We start from the raw sequence: 15018 nt of genomic DNA, 5'->3' as shown, positions 1-15018 counted from the left end.
TCATATGTGCTCTAAGGCAGTCAAAAGGTTGTATATGTGATTCTACCATGCTTATGTGTGTTCTAAGGCAGGCAAAAAACTATATATGTGATTTTATCATGCTCATATGTACTCTAAGGCAGTAAAAAAACTGTATATGTGATTCTATCATGCTCATATGTGCTCTAATGATTATATCACACTCATATGTGTTCTAAGGCAGTAAAAAAACTTTATATGTGATTCTATCATGCTCATATGTGTTTTAAGGCAGTAAAAAAATTTATACATGATTATATCATTTTCATATGTATTATAAAATAATAAAAAAACTTGATACGTGATTCTATCATGCTCATATGTGTTATAAAGCAATAAAAAAACTTTATATGTGATTCTATCATGCTCATATGTGTTCTAAGGCAATAAAAAAAATTCATATGTGATTCTATCATGCTCGTATGTATTCTAAGGCAGTAAAAAAACTTTATATGTGATTCTATCATGCTAATATGTGTTCTAAGGTAGTAAAATAACTTTATACATGATTCTATCATGCTCATATGTGTTATAAAGCAGTAAAAAAACTTCATATATGATTCTATCATTCTCATATGTGTTCTAAGGCAGTAAAAAAACTATATACCTGACGGGTACCAGAGCTCATGTTGAATGCAGACGAAGTTCCTCTGTCCTGAAAAAAAAGTTGCATAACTCATTACGGACAATGTTGGGAATGACTTCATTTAAAAAGTACTGCATTTTGTCCTCAAGACGCTGACAGACACCATCCCAAGACATAACAGGGTCATTAGGACGTTGAGAGTTGATGCTGGCGGGAGAACTCTGTGGGCGCGGGCTGCAGGAGGCAATGACTGGTGTGGTGTTCATGTTACTTCCAAACCCAAACACACGACCCTTTTTGGATTCACCGGTTGCAGTCATCCATGTTGCAGGATCAGAAAGGCGGATGCTGAGTGGAGTCATTGTCATATCGTTGTACCATTTGCTGCTCGTATGACTCCTATAATGTAATGATTAGAATATGAATTAATAATTAAGAATTACAATATTTGTGATAACGTAATTCATAGTAACTTGTCTATTACAATGTTTATTAATAAAATAAATACATATCGTTGTCGTTCTTGCCTTCTCTTATACTAACTCTCCCGTGATCTTACGTTTATGTGTTTCAACAAACACATCCTTGTATGGCACAATGCCTCCTTTTCTGCTTCCTACAAAGTGAAATGATAAAAGATTTAGTTAACAGGTTTACAACAATACTTATAAAATTGATAATATATATATATATATATATATATATATATATATTGATGAGTTACCATTTTCTTCTGGTGGCTCCCAAAAGTCCTAGATCCACCTGTGTATAGATGGGCTTCGAGCATTTTCGCTCGATTTTGTGCTGCCTTCGCTGAGCGGTTTCGAAATGCATCCCCCACCCACTTGTCGTACATTCCTTCCCAATAATCTCTTCTGATAGTAATAAAGCCATGACCCTTCTACTGTAGTGGATCATCTATTTCGCCAGATGTTTTTTTGTTGCAGTCTTCATATTATGCAGCATGTTTGCAAATCGATTGACAACCACCTTCTGCCACACTTTCTTTGCATCATGTTCCTCCATCATAATCGCGAAATGATTTGAAGCCTATATATATTTTTAGAAAGTTAGTAGACATGACTATAACAAAAAATTAAATATGAAACACATTAACTATGACAAACAACTATATACCGTGAATGAGGACCACAATCTGTCTATCACCTCTTTTGGATACTCTTTTCATTGAGCGACCAGTCCTGGTAGATGTTGAAGTAGTGAATTCCTAATATCGCGTACTACTTATTGTGGGTCAAACCTCGTGCTGCACATGAATTGGTACACAGTAAATATCAATATACAATATTTATAAGATATACAATAAGTGAAAATGAAATACTTACGGTCGATTATCGATATACACTATTCGAATGAGTCATCTTGTGCTAGACTAAGAAGACCCTGCATCCTGTGTTGGCTCCTGACTTGTATGATCAACTGGTGTAGGTGGGTTATGTATAGGCGAAACATCATCTGTAAAAAAATATGTTAAAAATTCTCAGAATGCATATTTCAACTAATCAAGTATCCAATTAGTTAAATGATATACCTATCAAAGGAGCCCGTGAAGATGAAGGTTGAGACTGGCTACCACTAGATGAACGACCATTGTAACCTCCATGAACCATATTCTAACAAATAAAAAATGTCATGCAATACATTCAAATTATTTCAAATCATTCACATCAAGTATTTCAATACATTCAAATAATTCAAATCAAGTATTGCAATATATTCAAATTATTCACATCAAGTATTGCAATAATACATTCAAAACATTCAAATCATTTACATCATGTATTGCAATAATACATTCAAAACATTTAAATCATTCAAATCAAGTATTGCAATAATACATTCAAATCATTGCAATACATTGCAATACATTCAAAATATTCAAATCATTCACATCAAGTATTGCAATAATATATTCAAAACATTAAAATCATTGCAATACATTTCTATACATTCAAATCATTCACATCAAGTATTGCAATAATATATTCAAAACATTCAAATCATTGCAATACATTTTTATACATTCAAATCATTCACATTAAATATTGTAATAATACATTCAAAACATTCAAATCATTCACATCAAGTATTGCAATAATACATTCAAATCATTCACGTCAAGTATTGCAATAATACATTCAAAACATTCAAATCATTGCAATACATTTATATACATTCAAAACATTCACATCAAGTATTGCAATACATTAAAAACATTGTAATGCATTCAAATAGAGGTTTGTATTACAAGATTTTGCTCACTAGCTCGAGAATTCTTCCTCATCACTTGTTTGACTTTCATATTCTTCTTCTTCTTCATCTTCTTCATGATCTGCTTCTTCTTCATCTTCTTTTTCATTGTTTGCCCATCCACTTGGTATATCATTTGGATCATATTCTTCTATGAATGTTTCATCGACCAATGGCGATATGACATACATATCATGCACAACATCATGACCATAAGAGAAGTCATAGATATCATCTTATTGATAATAATCACTCTCTTAAGTTAACTTGTCTTCTTGTAACTGATCATACTCTAGGTATAGTTTGGACTTCACCTTGCAAACTGCCCACCATTCATTTCTATCTGACTTTTTTGTACTCGGATATGAAGTATAATAAACTTGTTGAGCTTGTGAGGCTAATATGAATGGTTCATATGTTCTAAACCTTGATTTATGATTCACTTCCACAATGCCTGAGGCTTTGTCGACTCTTATTGCAGTTGAATCAAACCAATGACACTTGAATAAAGTTACCCTATTATTTATGCCTAAGTAAGTCAACTCCATTATTTTCCCTATAACATCGTAGTAATCATATTCATTTTCATCGTAGTTGCTACCCTTGACACACACGCCACTATTCATCGTTGATTTGTTTATATCGTAGTCTTTTGTATGGAATCGATAACCATTTACGATGTACCCGTTGTAACATTGCACAAGTTTAGTTGGACCATTTTGTAAATCACATATTCCTTAATCTTTAACATCACCATGGTGGACCTACACACAAACATAAACAATGATGGTGATCACGACCAATTAAGTAACTTAGTGTTGTTTACAAGTATATAATTTATGTGAGCGTCCTTACCAACTCTTTCAACAACTCCACAAACTTAGTTTCACGTTCTTTTTGTACTTCTACATCAGTGAGATGTGAAACTTCTCTTCGCAACTCCATATGAAATCGTCTGCAAACCACAAATACTTATATTACCAAACCATGTATGCACGTATAGCACATAAAAGGATTTAGAATTGTGTTGCGTCTACATATAAATCTATTAGCTGCATTGTTTGGAGATTCTTCATCTACTACAGTTCTTACATTACTAGGACCCATAGCAGAACCGAGTTCTATTCCTGCGGTATCAAATATCAAATCCATATATGGATTATCGTGCACCATATTCACCCGTGCATCAAAATTGTTTCTAAATTCTTCTTCATGAAACATCTAATTCTGATAATCACTCACAAAACCCTTCCTGTATAGGTGATGTCTAACGCCATGAGGTTCTACAAATCGATTATTCTTATAAATCTTGCAGGGGCACCTAATCCGACCTGTGGGATCCACTGTACTGACACTTGCAGTTGCAAATTCAATAAAACTTTCAACACCATTCATATATTCATGTGATAACTCATTGTCAACTATCCTACGGTACATTCATTCACGGTTTACAGTCATTTTGTCGTATGATGTTACGAAATGTATCCTAACCAATTAAAAGAGAACCATCAAAATGCTATGATGAAAAAAATATCAAATTTATCATGCAATATATGATGTCATACAATCACAAGAATTATGATGCATGCATTGATAACTTAATATTTTCATGTACAAACTATTCATAACACGATACATTAATTTGAAGCATACTTTCATTATATAATTTCACATGCAAGTCATAATTAAATTGAAAGTAACTCCATGCAAGCATAGATACAATCACATCAAATATTGCAATACATGAAAATCATTCATATAAAAAAATGTCAAACATGTACCTGCAGCAAACACACTTCAATATCTCGCTAACTACTACCATGCCTAACATGAAATCTGTACTGCAAAAATAAGAACACTTCTATTCTCATATATTAAAATCATGCACAACATGATCTCCAAACTCCAACAAAGCAGTTCTAGATATCAACAATTAAGTGAGTGTGTGAACAGTAAACTGTTGCATCAAATAAATTAAATAACATGTGATGCACTTGCATCACTTACTCACCATGAGTATTACCCGATTTGCATTGTTTTTGTCACTTACTTAATACGGGTGGCGGGGCATAAGCGGGTTCCGTTAAGAAATCTGCAAGAGACAATCTGTTAAAAATGAAGTCACTCCCTGCCAAAAAAGAATGAGGCAAGGTCGCCCCCTTGCCGGAAAAGCATGGGGGCGACTCCCTGCCCAAATAAAAAAATGACAGGGGGGAGACCCCCTGCCCGAATAAAAAAACGACAGGGGGGCGACCCCCTGCCCAAATAAAAAAATGAGGCATGGGGGAAACCCCTGCCGAAAAAAACAAACGAGGCGGGGGTCGCCCCCCTGCCGAAAAAAAATGAGAGGCAGGGGGCGACCCCCTGCCCGAATAAAAAAAGAGGCACGGGGGCAACCCCTTGTTGGAAAAAAAAACCATGCAGGGGGTCGCCTCCCCTGCTGAAAAAAAAAGTGACAACGAGGCAGAGGGTCGACCCCTTACCTAAAAAAAATGAGTGGCAGGAGGGCAACCCCCTGCCGGAAAAGCAAGGGGGTGACCCCCTACCGGAAAAGCAGGGAGGAGACCCCCTGTCCGAATAAAACAACGAGGCAGGGGGGTCGACCCCCGGTCGGAAAAAACAAAATGTGGCAGAGGGTCGCCACCCTGCTGGAAAAAACAAACGAGGCAGAGGGCGACCCTCTGCCCGAATAAAAAAATGAAGCACGGGGGCAACCCCTTGCCGGAAAAAAACCATGCAGGGGTCGCCCCTCTGCCGGAAAAAAAAAGTGGCAACGAGGCAGGGGGTTAACCCCCTACCAAAAAAAAAAAACGAGTGGCAAGACGGCGACTCCCTGCCAGAAAGGGGGGGGGGACCCCTGCCCGAATAAAACTAGGTAGAGGGGTCGACCCCTACCCTAATAATTAAATAACGAGGCAGGGGGTCGACCCTCTGTCAGAAAAACAAAATGCGGCAGGGGGTCCCCCCCCCCTGCTGGAAAAAATAAACAAGGCAGGGGACGACCCCTTGCCCGAAAAACAACCCCATGCAGGGGTCGCCCCCCTGTCGAATAAAAAAAGTGGCAACGAGGCAGAGGGGTTGATCCCCTACCAAGAAAAAAAATGAGTGGCAAGAGGGCGACCCCCTGCCCGAATAAAACAACCAAGCAGGGGGGTCGACCCCCTGCCCAAATAATTAAACAACGAGGCAGGGGGGTCGACCCCCTACTAGAAAAAATAAAACGCGACAGGGGGTCGACCCCCTACCTGAAAAAACAAAAAGCGGCAGCCCCCCCCCCCCCAGTCAGAAAAAACAAACTAGGCAGGGGGGTCGACCCCCTGACGGAAAAAACAAAACACAGGGTAGGCGCCCCCCTGTTGCAGGTAAAAAAAATTGGGATTTACCTGCGACGGGCGGGGGGCGACGGACGACGGACGGCGGACCGGGGGGCGATAGGTCGCGCAACAGAACGGGGAGCGACAGGCGGTGGCCGGCGGGCCGGGGAGTGCATCGGGCGGCGGAACGGGGAAAAACGGGCCAGGCGGAATGAGGGGCGACCGGCGGCAGACCGGGGAGCGACGGCCGACGGCTGGTAGGCCGGGGAGTGCGCCGGGCGACGGAGGATGGCATCGAGCGACAGAGGGTTGTGTCGACCGGGCGGGAGAGATGAAACAAGAAAGAGGAAAAGGGGATCCGATTAGGGATTTATGCAAAAATTAACAACGGATTTGGCGATGGCTTAATTCTGTTGCAACTCTATCGTAAATTTATATGACCCATTAGCGATGGAATATTTCTGTCGCTAATTTCGTCGCTAAGTAGCAACAAAAAACTAGCTGTCGCTAATCCTTGCGTCTGTTGCGACAAAAATGGGTCGTCGCTAATTCGTCGCTACTTAGTGACAAACGTTTTTCCGTCGCTACATCCATCAATATTACAAATCTTAGCGACAAATAAGTTTCCGTCGCTACATCTGTTGCAAAGTGGTGACGGAAAAAATTTGTCGCTAATATCCGTCGCTAATTGGCATTTTTCTTGTGGTGTGTGTCCATTTACAGTGGGAAGGCATTTCACCCTACTCAAAAGTCGACTGTCGAACCCATTGTCATACCTACTGTCTCTTCCACCAGGCCCAAGGAGAACGAGCATGGTCCACGGTCTGTGCCTTCTTCGTATATCCCTGCGGCCTCTTTTCCTCAGACCTTGGCCAAACCACATGATTTTGGCAAGCAGGGAACACACATGCCCAAAATAATTGACATATTCAAGCAGGATCACCTCAACCCCTATTGCTTGATGCTGATTATATTGATAGATGTTCGATTCTTGGCTCTCCACTATTTGAGAATAGTCTCCACGTGGAAACTAAATTCCTTCCTTCCAGTCTAGAGAGTCATCGCAGGATGCATAGGGGTAGAGTTGGAGGAAACATAGTACGCAGTGTCACATATGACACTATTTTCCTTAGAACCCTTGATTGAGCATGATTTCACGTCCATTGATCTCATAGGCGATAAAGGGTCTCCAAAGATCTGTCTGGCTGAGGATATAAAACTTAGCGCTTTATGTGAGGCATCCCATATTTATGATGTACTATTAATAGTCTTAGTAGTTTTTCTGTTTTTAGGTAGTTTTTTTTTCATGAGCGTGAATGCCAGATCATGTATGCATTGCATTTTGTGTATTTTTTTTAAGGAGTTCTATACATTGAGTCAGGTGGAACCTATGGAGAGCCATCCATATGCCGCATCAGGTAAAGTTTCACAGTATGGATCAGGTGACTTCTACTCTTTTCTCCCATTTATTTTATTCTCATATGCATTCACTCAGTTTCGTACAAGCATAGGGGAATGCCACTAAAGACAATGTTATTCAAGCATGGGGGAGGGTGTAGTTTGCACACCCATATTTTTTTTGTCCTTGTACTTTCATTTTTATGACAATTCATATAAAACAATTGGTTTTTAAGGAATGCATTTGAACTTATATGACTGCTTTACATATTCTAATATTTTTAGAGAATTGTTAAGCCTCACAATTTTTTTTTCTGACACGAATCTAGAAAACCATGGTTGTTTACACTGGCAGAGCCAGAGGAGGGCGGTCGCCCACCCCAGAATTAGAAACCAAAATATTTTTTTCTTCTGACAATGTTAAAGAAAGAATATGCGGCCATGTGTGTTTTCTTCTGACGATGGTAGTGCTAATCTTTTCCCTTAATTTTTTTCACCTTATTCAATTGTGTGGAAACTGCAGAAGAGACATGTTATTAGTTCATGGGAGTTGGAGTTCTCTCTTGTGAATATTCAACGAAGATCTATGTGTTTTTCCCCTAGCTTCTTCTTTTGTCATTTGTTCTTTGTGAAACTGTGTAACCTATGTTTATGGGGAACCTGGCTCCACTCATCCCTATATCATCCTCTGTGGTCATAACTTCCTCTAGGATCTCATTGGTACTAAGTTGTTTTGATCAATCTAGACCTATCGATGGGTTCAACACGGTTGATTTAATAGAAATCAATCTTTTGATAGTGTTCTTTAACAAAAAAACACATGATTTTCAATTTATTTTGACAGTGTTCTTTAACAAAAAAAACCATGCTTTTATTAATGGTTATTGATTTTTGAATCAACAAAAAGTCCTCCACATAAGTCAAATTTTGCCTATTCAAATGCTGATCTTCACTAAATGGATGATGTAGATCACATACACATGGTCCAATTTGATGTAAACAACTTGCATCGGTGAGGTCCTAATGATAGGAATGGTGATATGGATGACTGGAACCTAAATGCGGTTATGAGTGCCATGAAAAACACTATGTTTGCTTCACTAAATGGAGGAAAAGAGGGATTGAAAGTGTGTTGTTATAGCCTAGCCACGGGCAGGCCGATGCCATGAAGGCCCTCAGAATGATGAAATCAGATGATACCATCAACTTGATGGCCATCGCCTTCTCTGGCCAGAGAGGCCGCTTCTAGAAGAGCATGTCAGATCTACCACGCACAACCAAAATTTCTTCTGACGATGGGTGGGCAATTTTTTTTGGCTCCGCCACTGGTCCGAATAAATAGATCATCTTTCAAGACCATAGCATTGTCCCCGAGACCCAAAGTCTGCCCACCCAACTAAAAACTTCTGGCTCTGCCACTGGTTGTTTATGTGGATTTCAAAGAAATAATTATAAATGCATGTTAGAGTTTATTTTGAATCGCAAGTATGAATATGTACAATTTTACTTTTGAAAAACTAAGCAAATAAATAATATTACATTTATGAGCTCAAAAAGTGAAAAGAGCATATGTTTAGTTGTTTGATATATTTGTATTCTCTAGTCGGTGGGCTCAGAAACAAGTTAAAGTGTTTGAGTTCTATATCGAAAAGGATAACGAAGGAAGTCACTTCTTTGATTAAGTTAATATATGTGACCTATTTTGTTCGAGCAAATAGAACCTGAGGAATGTTTACACCTGATGTCCTAAAGCCATGTGGCTTGGAAGTCACTTGCTTGAAAGCCTGCTAGATGAACTTTATAGAGAGCCTATGAGATGTTGACAATGCACATGATAGAGAAGTAAATTATACGTAAACTATAAAAATTAAAGGTCTAGTGACTCAAGAAATTAAGTCTGAGAGATACTTTGTATCTGGGGTCTTAAGGTCGTCTGGACTGAGAGTCACTGACCTAAAGCTCGTTACACGGGTCACTAAACTGAAAATTTGAAATAGTGCTCAACAAAAGAAAGAAAAGAAAAAGTGTGAAAAAAAAATTGAAAATGAAGAAAAAGAAAAGAGCGTAAAAGAGAAAAGTTCACTGCTTATAAGCTAATATTGAGAAAACCTATGCAGAAAACATATAAGTAAGGATTAGTAAATAATGACATGCACTTATTTGATTTTCCGAGATTAAAACATAAAGGATTATGTTATTTAGAAAAGTGAAAGAAAAACTTTTATTCTATGGTGGCAGGTAAAGGAATTTAATCATGTTTTGATAATGTAATGGCATAAAATATTTGTGAAAATGAACTCCTTGATTGCCTAATGCTTTTTGAAGTTGAATTTTTATGCATACATGGCAGAGATGTTTATGGGTAGCATCACTGCAAATCCTCACGAAACATTACTCATCCACTAGGGTAACCCAGGGGTTGAAAGAGCTTGTTGTATATGCTAAATGCAACCATGATTCCTATAAAAGTGAGTTAGGTTTTGCTTTGATTAGTTATTTTAGTACTTTTGCTTTGATTAATTATTTTAGTACTTTTGCTTTTTGCTTCAGTTTGCTCGAGGACTAGCAAATAACAAGTATGGGGGTATTTGATCATGCATACATTTTGCATTATTATTCATCTTATTTTATGCATGGTCCAAGTTAAAATTGTTTTAAAACCCCACTTTTATCCTTAGTTTTGAGAAACCATATTGAAATTGATTTTATCAAAAAATTGCGTATTTCGAAGCTTTCCCTACATTTTTAGTGTTTGTTATTAGTTTAAGAATTTTTTTAGTTATATTTTAATTAGATTAAGTTTTAATTAGTTACTTTTGATTAGTTTAGGAAGTTTGGATTTTGAGAACTACGTTTTTCTAAAACAAGCTCCTTTTGGAAATTATAAAATATTTGCGAACTTGTTTTGAAAAAAATGGGTTTAACCTAATTATACTATTATAGATAGTTGTGTTGAAGAAAGAGAGGACATTTTTCCAAGTTCAGAATTCACGCCCCATCCTTCTTGCCCCTCTCTTCTCTCTCTCCCTTGCTTCTTCTCTCTCTTTTGCCGATTTCTTTCTCTACCTATTCTCCTCTTCTTCTTCTTTCTCTTTTTCTTCAAGCTTCGAACCCTTTCGTCCTTAGCAACTTCTTCCTCTTCGTTGGGGCAGCGTGGATGCAGCTGGATCAACCATCTTCTCTCCTCAACCCTTCCATCGGAGGCGATCCATGATAAGTCATTTCTTTCTCTCTCTTTTTCACCATAGTTTAGATTTTGCATTGCATTGAGCATTGCATAGCATATAGTTTTAGTTATTCATCGCATCATCTGAAAACTAATCTAGTTTATTTTATGTTTTGCATCTAAAAATAAACAAGAAAAAAATATATACATGTCGATTTGATAATTTAGCCATTTTTTTATCTAAGCATTGAATAATCGTGTTGTTAAGTAGATCATTGGTTTTCACATAAGGTTTCATATAGTTTCTTGTTTCTTGCTCGGTTCTTGATTAGTTTAGAGTAATTTGTTTTATGTTTTCCTTATATTCATTTTTTTAGATCAATCAAATAAAGTTTTTTTCTTTAGTAGCCGATTTAATAGTTGCACACGTTTTAGTTTTCAATTCACGTTAAAGCCTGTTTTTTAGTACTTAGATTAGGGTTATTTCTATGGTTAATGTGAGGATAGAATAAATAGATTCACGTCAATTCATTTAAGTAGTTGTTAAGGCTAGTGTAGCCGATTTCCAATTCCATTTGTGTTCTGCTTGATTTTTTTGGCTGAATAGCTAATCGTGATTTATTTTATTTTAGGCACCGTGTTTGCTGTAGTGTTAGATCCATTAGTTAGAATAGCTGAATTCAATCTTGTCAATATTCTGGTAGCAATTGGTAGTAGTCATACAACAACGTTTCTTTAACAACCTTAGTTTTTATTAGCTATTTTCAATCAACATTCTTTTTTTTTCAGTTTTTGTCATTTAGCTTCTTTCAAACAATGTGTACATTTTTTTTAGTCTCTTGACAGCAAGGTTTCTCTATTGAGTTAGATTCATTTTTTTACTCTTCTCATTAGGTAGTTTATTAAGCCATCCGACTCTTGTCCTCTTTCTTGAAATTTATTAATTTAATTAGATAGATTAGAAATAGTTTTTTAGTTGTTTCCAGAATTCATTAGGTAGTTAAATTAGTATATTCAAGTCACGTCAGTAGTTAGCTCCAATGTTTATCTTGCAAATAGCTTTAGATTTGTTAAAAGATTCATATTCGATTCTTGATTTTTAAGCATTTCACTTGATTTTTTTTATTAAAGCAATTATTTTAGGTTAATTTTGTGATTCAGTTTTTTTTTACTTGTTACTTTTGAAAATCCGTACATCACTTAGGCTATTAGATCCTTGTAGTTTTCTTGATTTTTAGTAAGTTAATTAATTTGTTTTAACTTGCACATAATTCATACTTAAGCATAGTTTCATGTTAGCCAATTTTTTTTAGTTCCTGTTCATGTGATTTACTTGTTAATATTAGTTTAATTAATTAGTTATCATGTTCAGCTGATTATATTGTAGATTGCTTTAGTTCTCTTTTGTTTCTTGAATTAGTTAGATCATTAGTAGTTTCTTGAATTAGTTTGTTAAAAGTTAATTCTTGATTAGTTAGTTAGGTGGTTTTGCTATTTTGTCTTTTAGAGTTAGTTATTAGTTAGTTCATAAAGTAGTTTAGTTCATATTTTTATGATTTTTCTTCATTTTTACCTTTGATTTTTCTGTAGATTTCTTGTTCTACCATGTGTTTTTGTTTTTGTATCTTGTAGGAAAGCGTTGGAACATGCGATAGAGCTCTCAAGGAACCCTCAGAACGCCCTCAAAGAAACAAGGAAGGAAGCACAACCAATAAGAAGAGAACTACTAAGGACTTGAAGCACTGAAGACCTTTCTTTTAGTTTTAGATTAGGATTTTATTTCTTTTATTTATTAATTGGGTATGTAATAAAATTATTTATATTTATTTATTTAAGCCCTTTGCATAGAGCAACACTCTCTTGTTTATTTATTTAGTTAATTAATTCTTTTAATTTTGGCAATAAAACGTAATATAGATTGTGTGTTGAATAAAGTATTTCCCCTTCTACTGAGATCGACCCAGACTCCACCGGTAGTGCGAGTCAGTTTTTATATTTTTGGTGTCTGACTTTCACTTGATTTTTATTAAAAATATTATTTTAAAAAGAATTTCATAAAGGTCACACCAGAGACCACCACCATGGAGGCCGCCCACATGGCCATTAGGGTGGTTATGAGGGTGTTGAGATAAAGGCACCAAATTGGCACACTGGTGTGTCTATAGCTTTTAGAAGTGGGTCACGTAAGGCCCGGTAGTCATGGCGCCCTACCTGAGGTTTTCTTTGCTTCAATGAGGGTTCCTCGTCATAAAAAAGAAAGCGTGGGAGATCGGCAATCTTCTGGACATGAAGTTATGAGACTCTTTAAGTTGTTGCTCAAGCTTTTATCTCAAGCCGATGGTTGATCTTGGTGTATATTAACAAAGTTGCATGGGAAGTTGCTATTTGTTAATTATTACTATTTACATAATTAGTTGCACTAATTAGAAGTTAGTTGCATGAGAACTTGCTATTCTCTCATTAACCCATAATTTCAGTCAAGCATGACCCAGCCCGCTTCACAATTGCTCGTTGGGCCAATGGGCTGGACTATGGGCTTTTCTTCAAACCCGAGGTTGTTAAGAACCTGACCAAAACCCGGCTCATTCATAAATGAGCCAGCCCTGTCGGCCTGGTCCATTAGCGGCCCGGCCCGGCCTGATGCCCACCCTTAATCCTCAGGGAAAAGTTAAACTTCTGTTTCCATTTTTTTGCTTTGGTTCATGTTGCTTGGAAGCAAGTAACTTGCATCAGTGCAGTAATTTTTTGGTGTACAATATGGACTGATAATTTGTTTCTGATTTTTTTTGTATACAGATTGATGTTTTCCTATTGGATGTGTTTTAGGATCTAGATCCGACTGGTTTGCACTGTTACATGCAAAAAACTTGTTTCCAACCATTTTTTACTGGAATCAGAATTTCCATACAAAATTTGGATCCGGACTCTACACCGAATAAAATTCTACCTTGGGGAGTCGGACCAAGCAACCAATCCAGGAATTGAACCCATTAGGGATCATAAAGGATTCAAGTGGATCGGATTTGGCCATATCTCTAATTCAAATCCAAAAGAATATTGTTGGATAGGGATCTTGAAATAAGATCGGAATTTATATGCTGATCAGATTCAAGCCTACATGATCAGACTTTCTCTCGATTCAGATTCGAATTTAGATTGATACTGTTATTGGGTCTACCTTAGGATCCGGTTCAAATCTTTCCCCTTTGCACTTTTTATATGTAACTTAGTTTTCAAACTTTCATTAGATCCAATATTATAAGTGAAAATCCTTGTCACAGGTCTCGTTATTGAGAAATCTTGAGATATTTTGAAAAATCTGGTATTTATTATAGGAAAATTTTCAGGAAAATATCATCACTATATAAATATATATATAATTGTTTATATATTTAAATAAAAATGTTTTTGTCATGTCAATATCAAGATAAGAACTAGTCATTTTCCTATTAAGTGATGATTTGTAAATATCATTTTGTTTTGGTATATGAGCGATAATATTTACTACCCTTGTTCACCAATTCTGACCCATGATGTGTTCAGTATGGTCAAAATAACAGGAATGAACTCTTATATGGCTGGGTTTTATGTGGACCCGACTTGAACCAAACCCTATAGGGTCCGGATATGGTGATAAATAAGAAGACCCGATTAAGACCTGGGTCCGACCTGAAGGTCCGATTAATACATGGACCTAAGTATAGTTTGTATTTACACTGAAATTTATCTCTTGATAAAAAAAAATCAATGTAAACATATGAATTTTTTGAGTCTTGAAAAATTCAGCACTTTATATACTATTGATTTTTAAACCCCTAAAAGATCTAACGTACACGCTGGAAAAACATGACCAAATGACAATTACCGAACATGTAAATCATATCCGAAGGGTGTAAAAGAAATAAAATGAATAAAAAAATTAGAATTTCGTAACCCGTTAATTAGGGCATCAAAATATTAACCGTTATATCGGCCTTGAAAATTGTATCAATTGAGTTTGTTACAATATTTTTCGAAAATATCGGCAAACATTTGTCACGTAGCTCAAAACTTAGATCTGGATTATATCTACTACTTTTGGTCCGTATTTGAACCGTTTTGTACTTCTAGTTAGAGGTGTCAACATATTGGGTATGACCCGATCCCCACCCGTACCTAATCCTGTAGCGTCAGGGTTACAAAGAAGGGGTCCGATTAACTATCCGGGTCAGACTCATGAGGTATTATTAAATGGGTTGGGTATGGTTTATATAAATTTATACCAA

Source organism: Nuphar pumila, chromosome 2 (genome assembly GCF_984573655.1).
Source record: "Nuphar pumila chromosome 2, dmNupPumi1.hap1.1, whole genome shotgun sequence".
Lineage (NCBI taxonomy): Eukaryota > Viridiplantae > Streptophyta > Magnoliopsida > Nymphaeales > Nymphaeaceae > Nuphar > Nuphar pumila.
Note: the sequence above shows the minus strand (reverse complement) of the source record.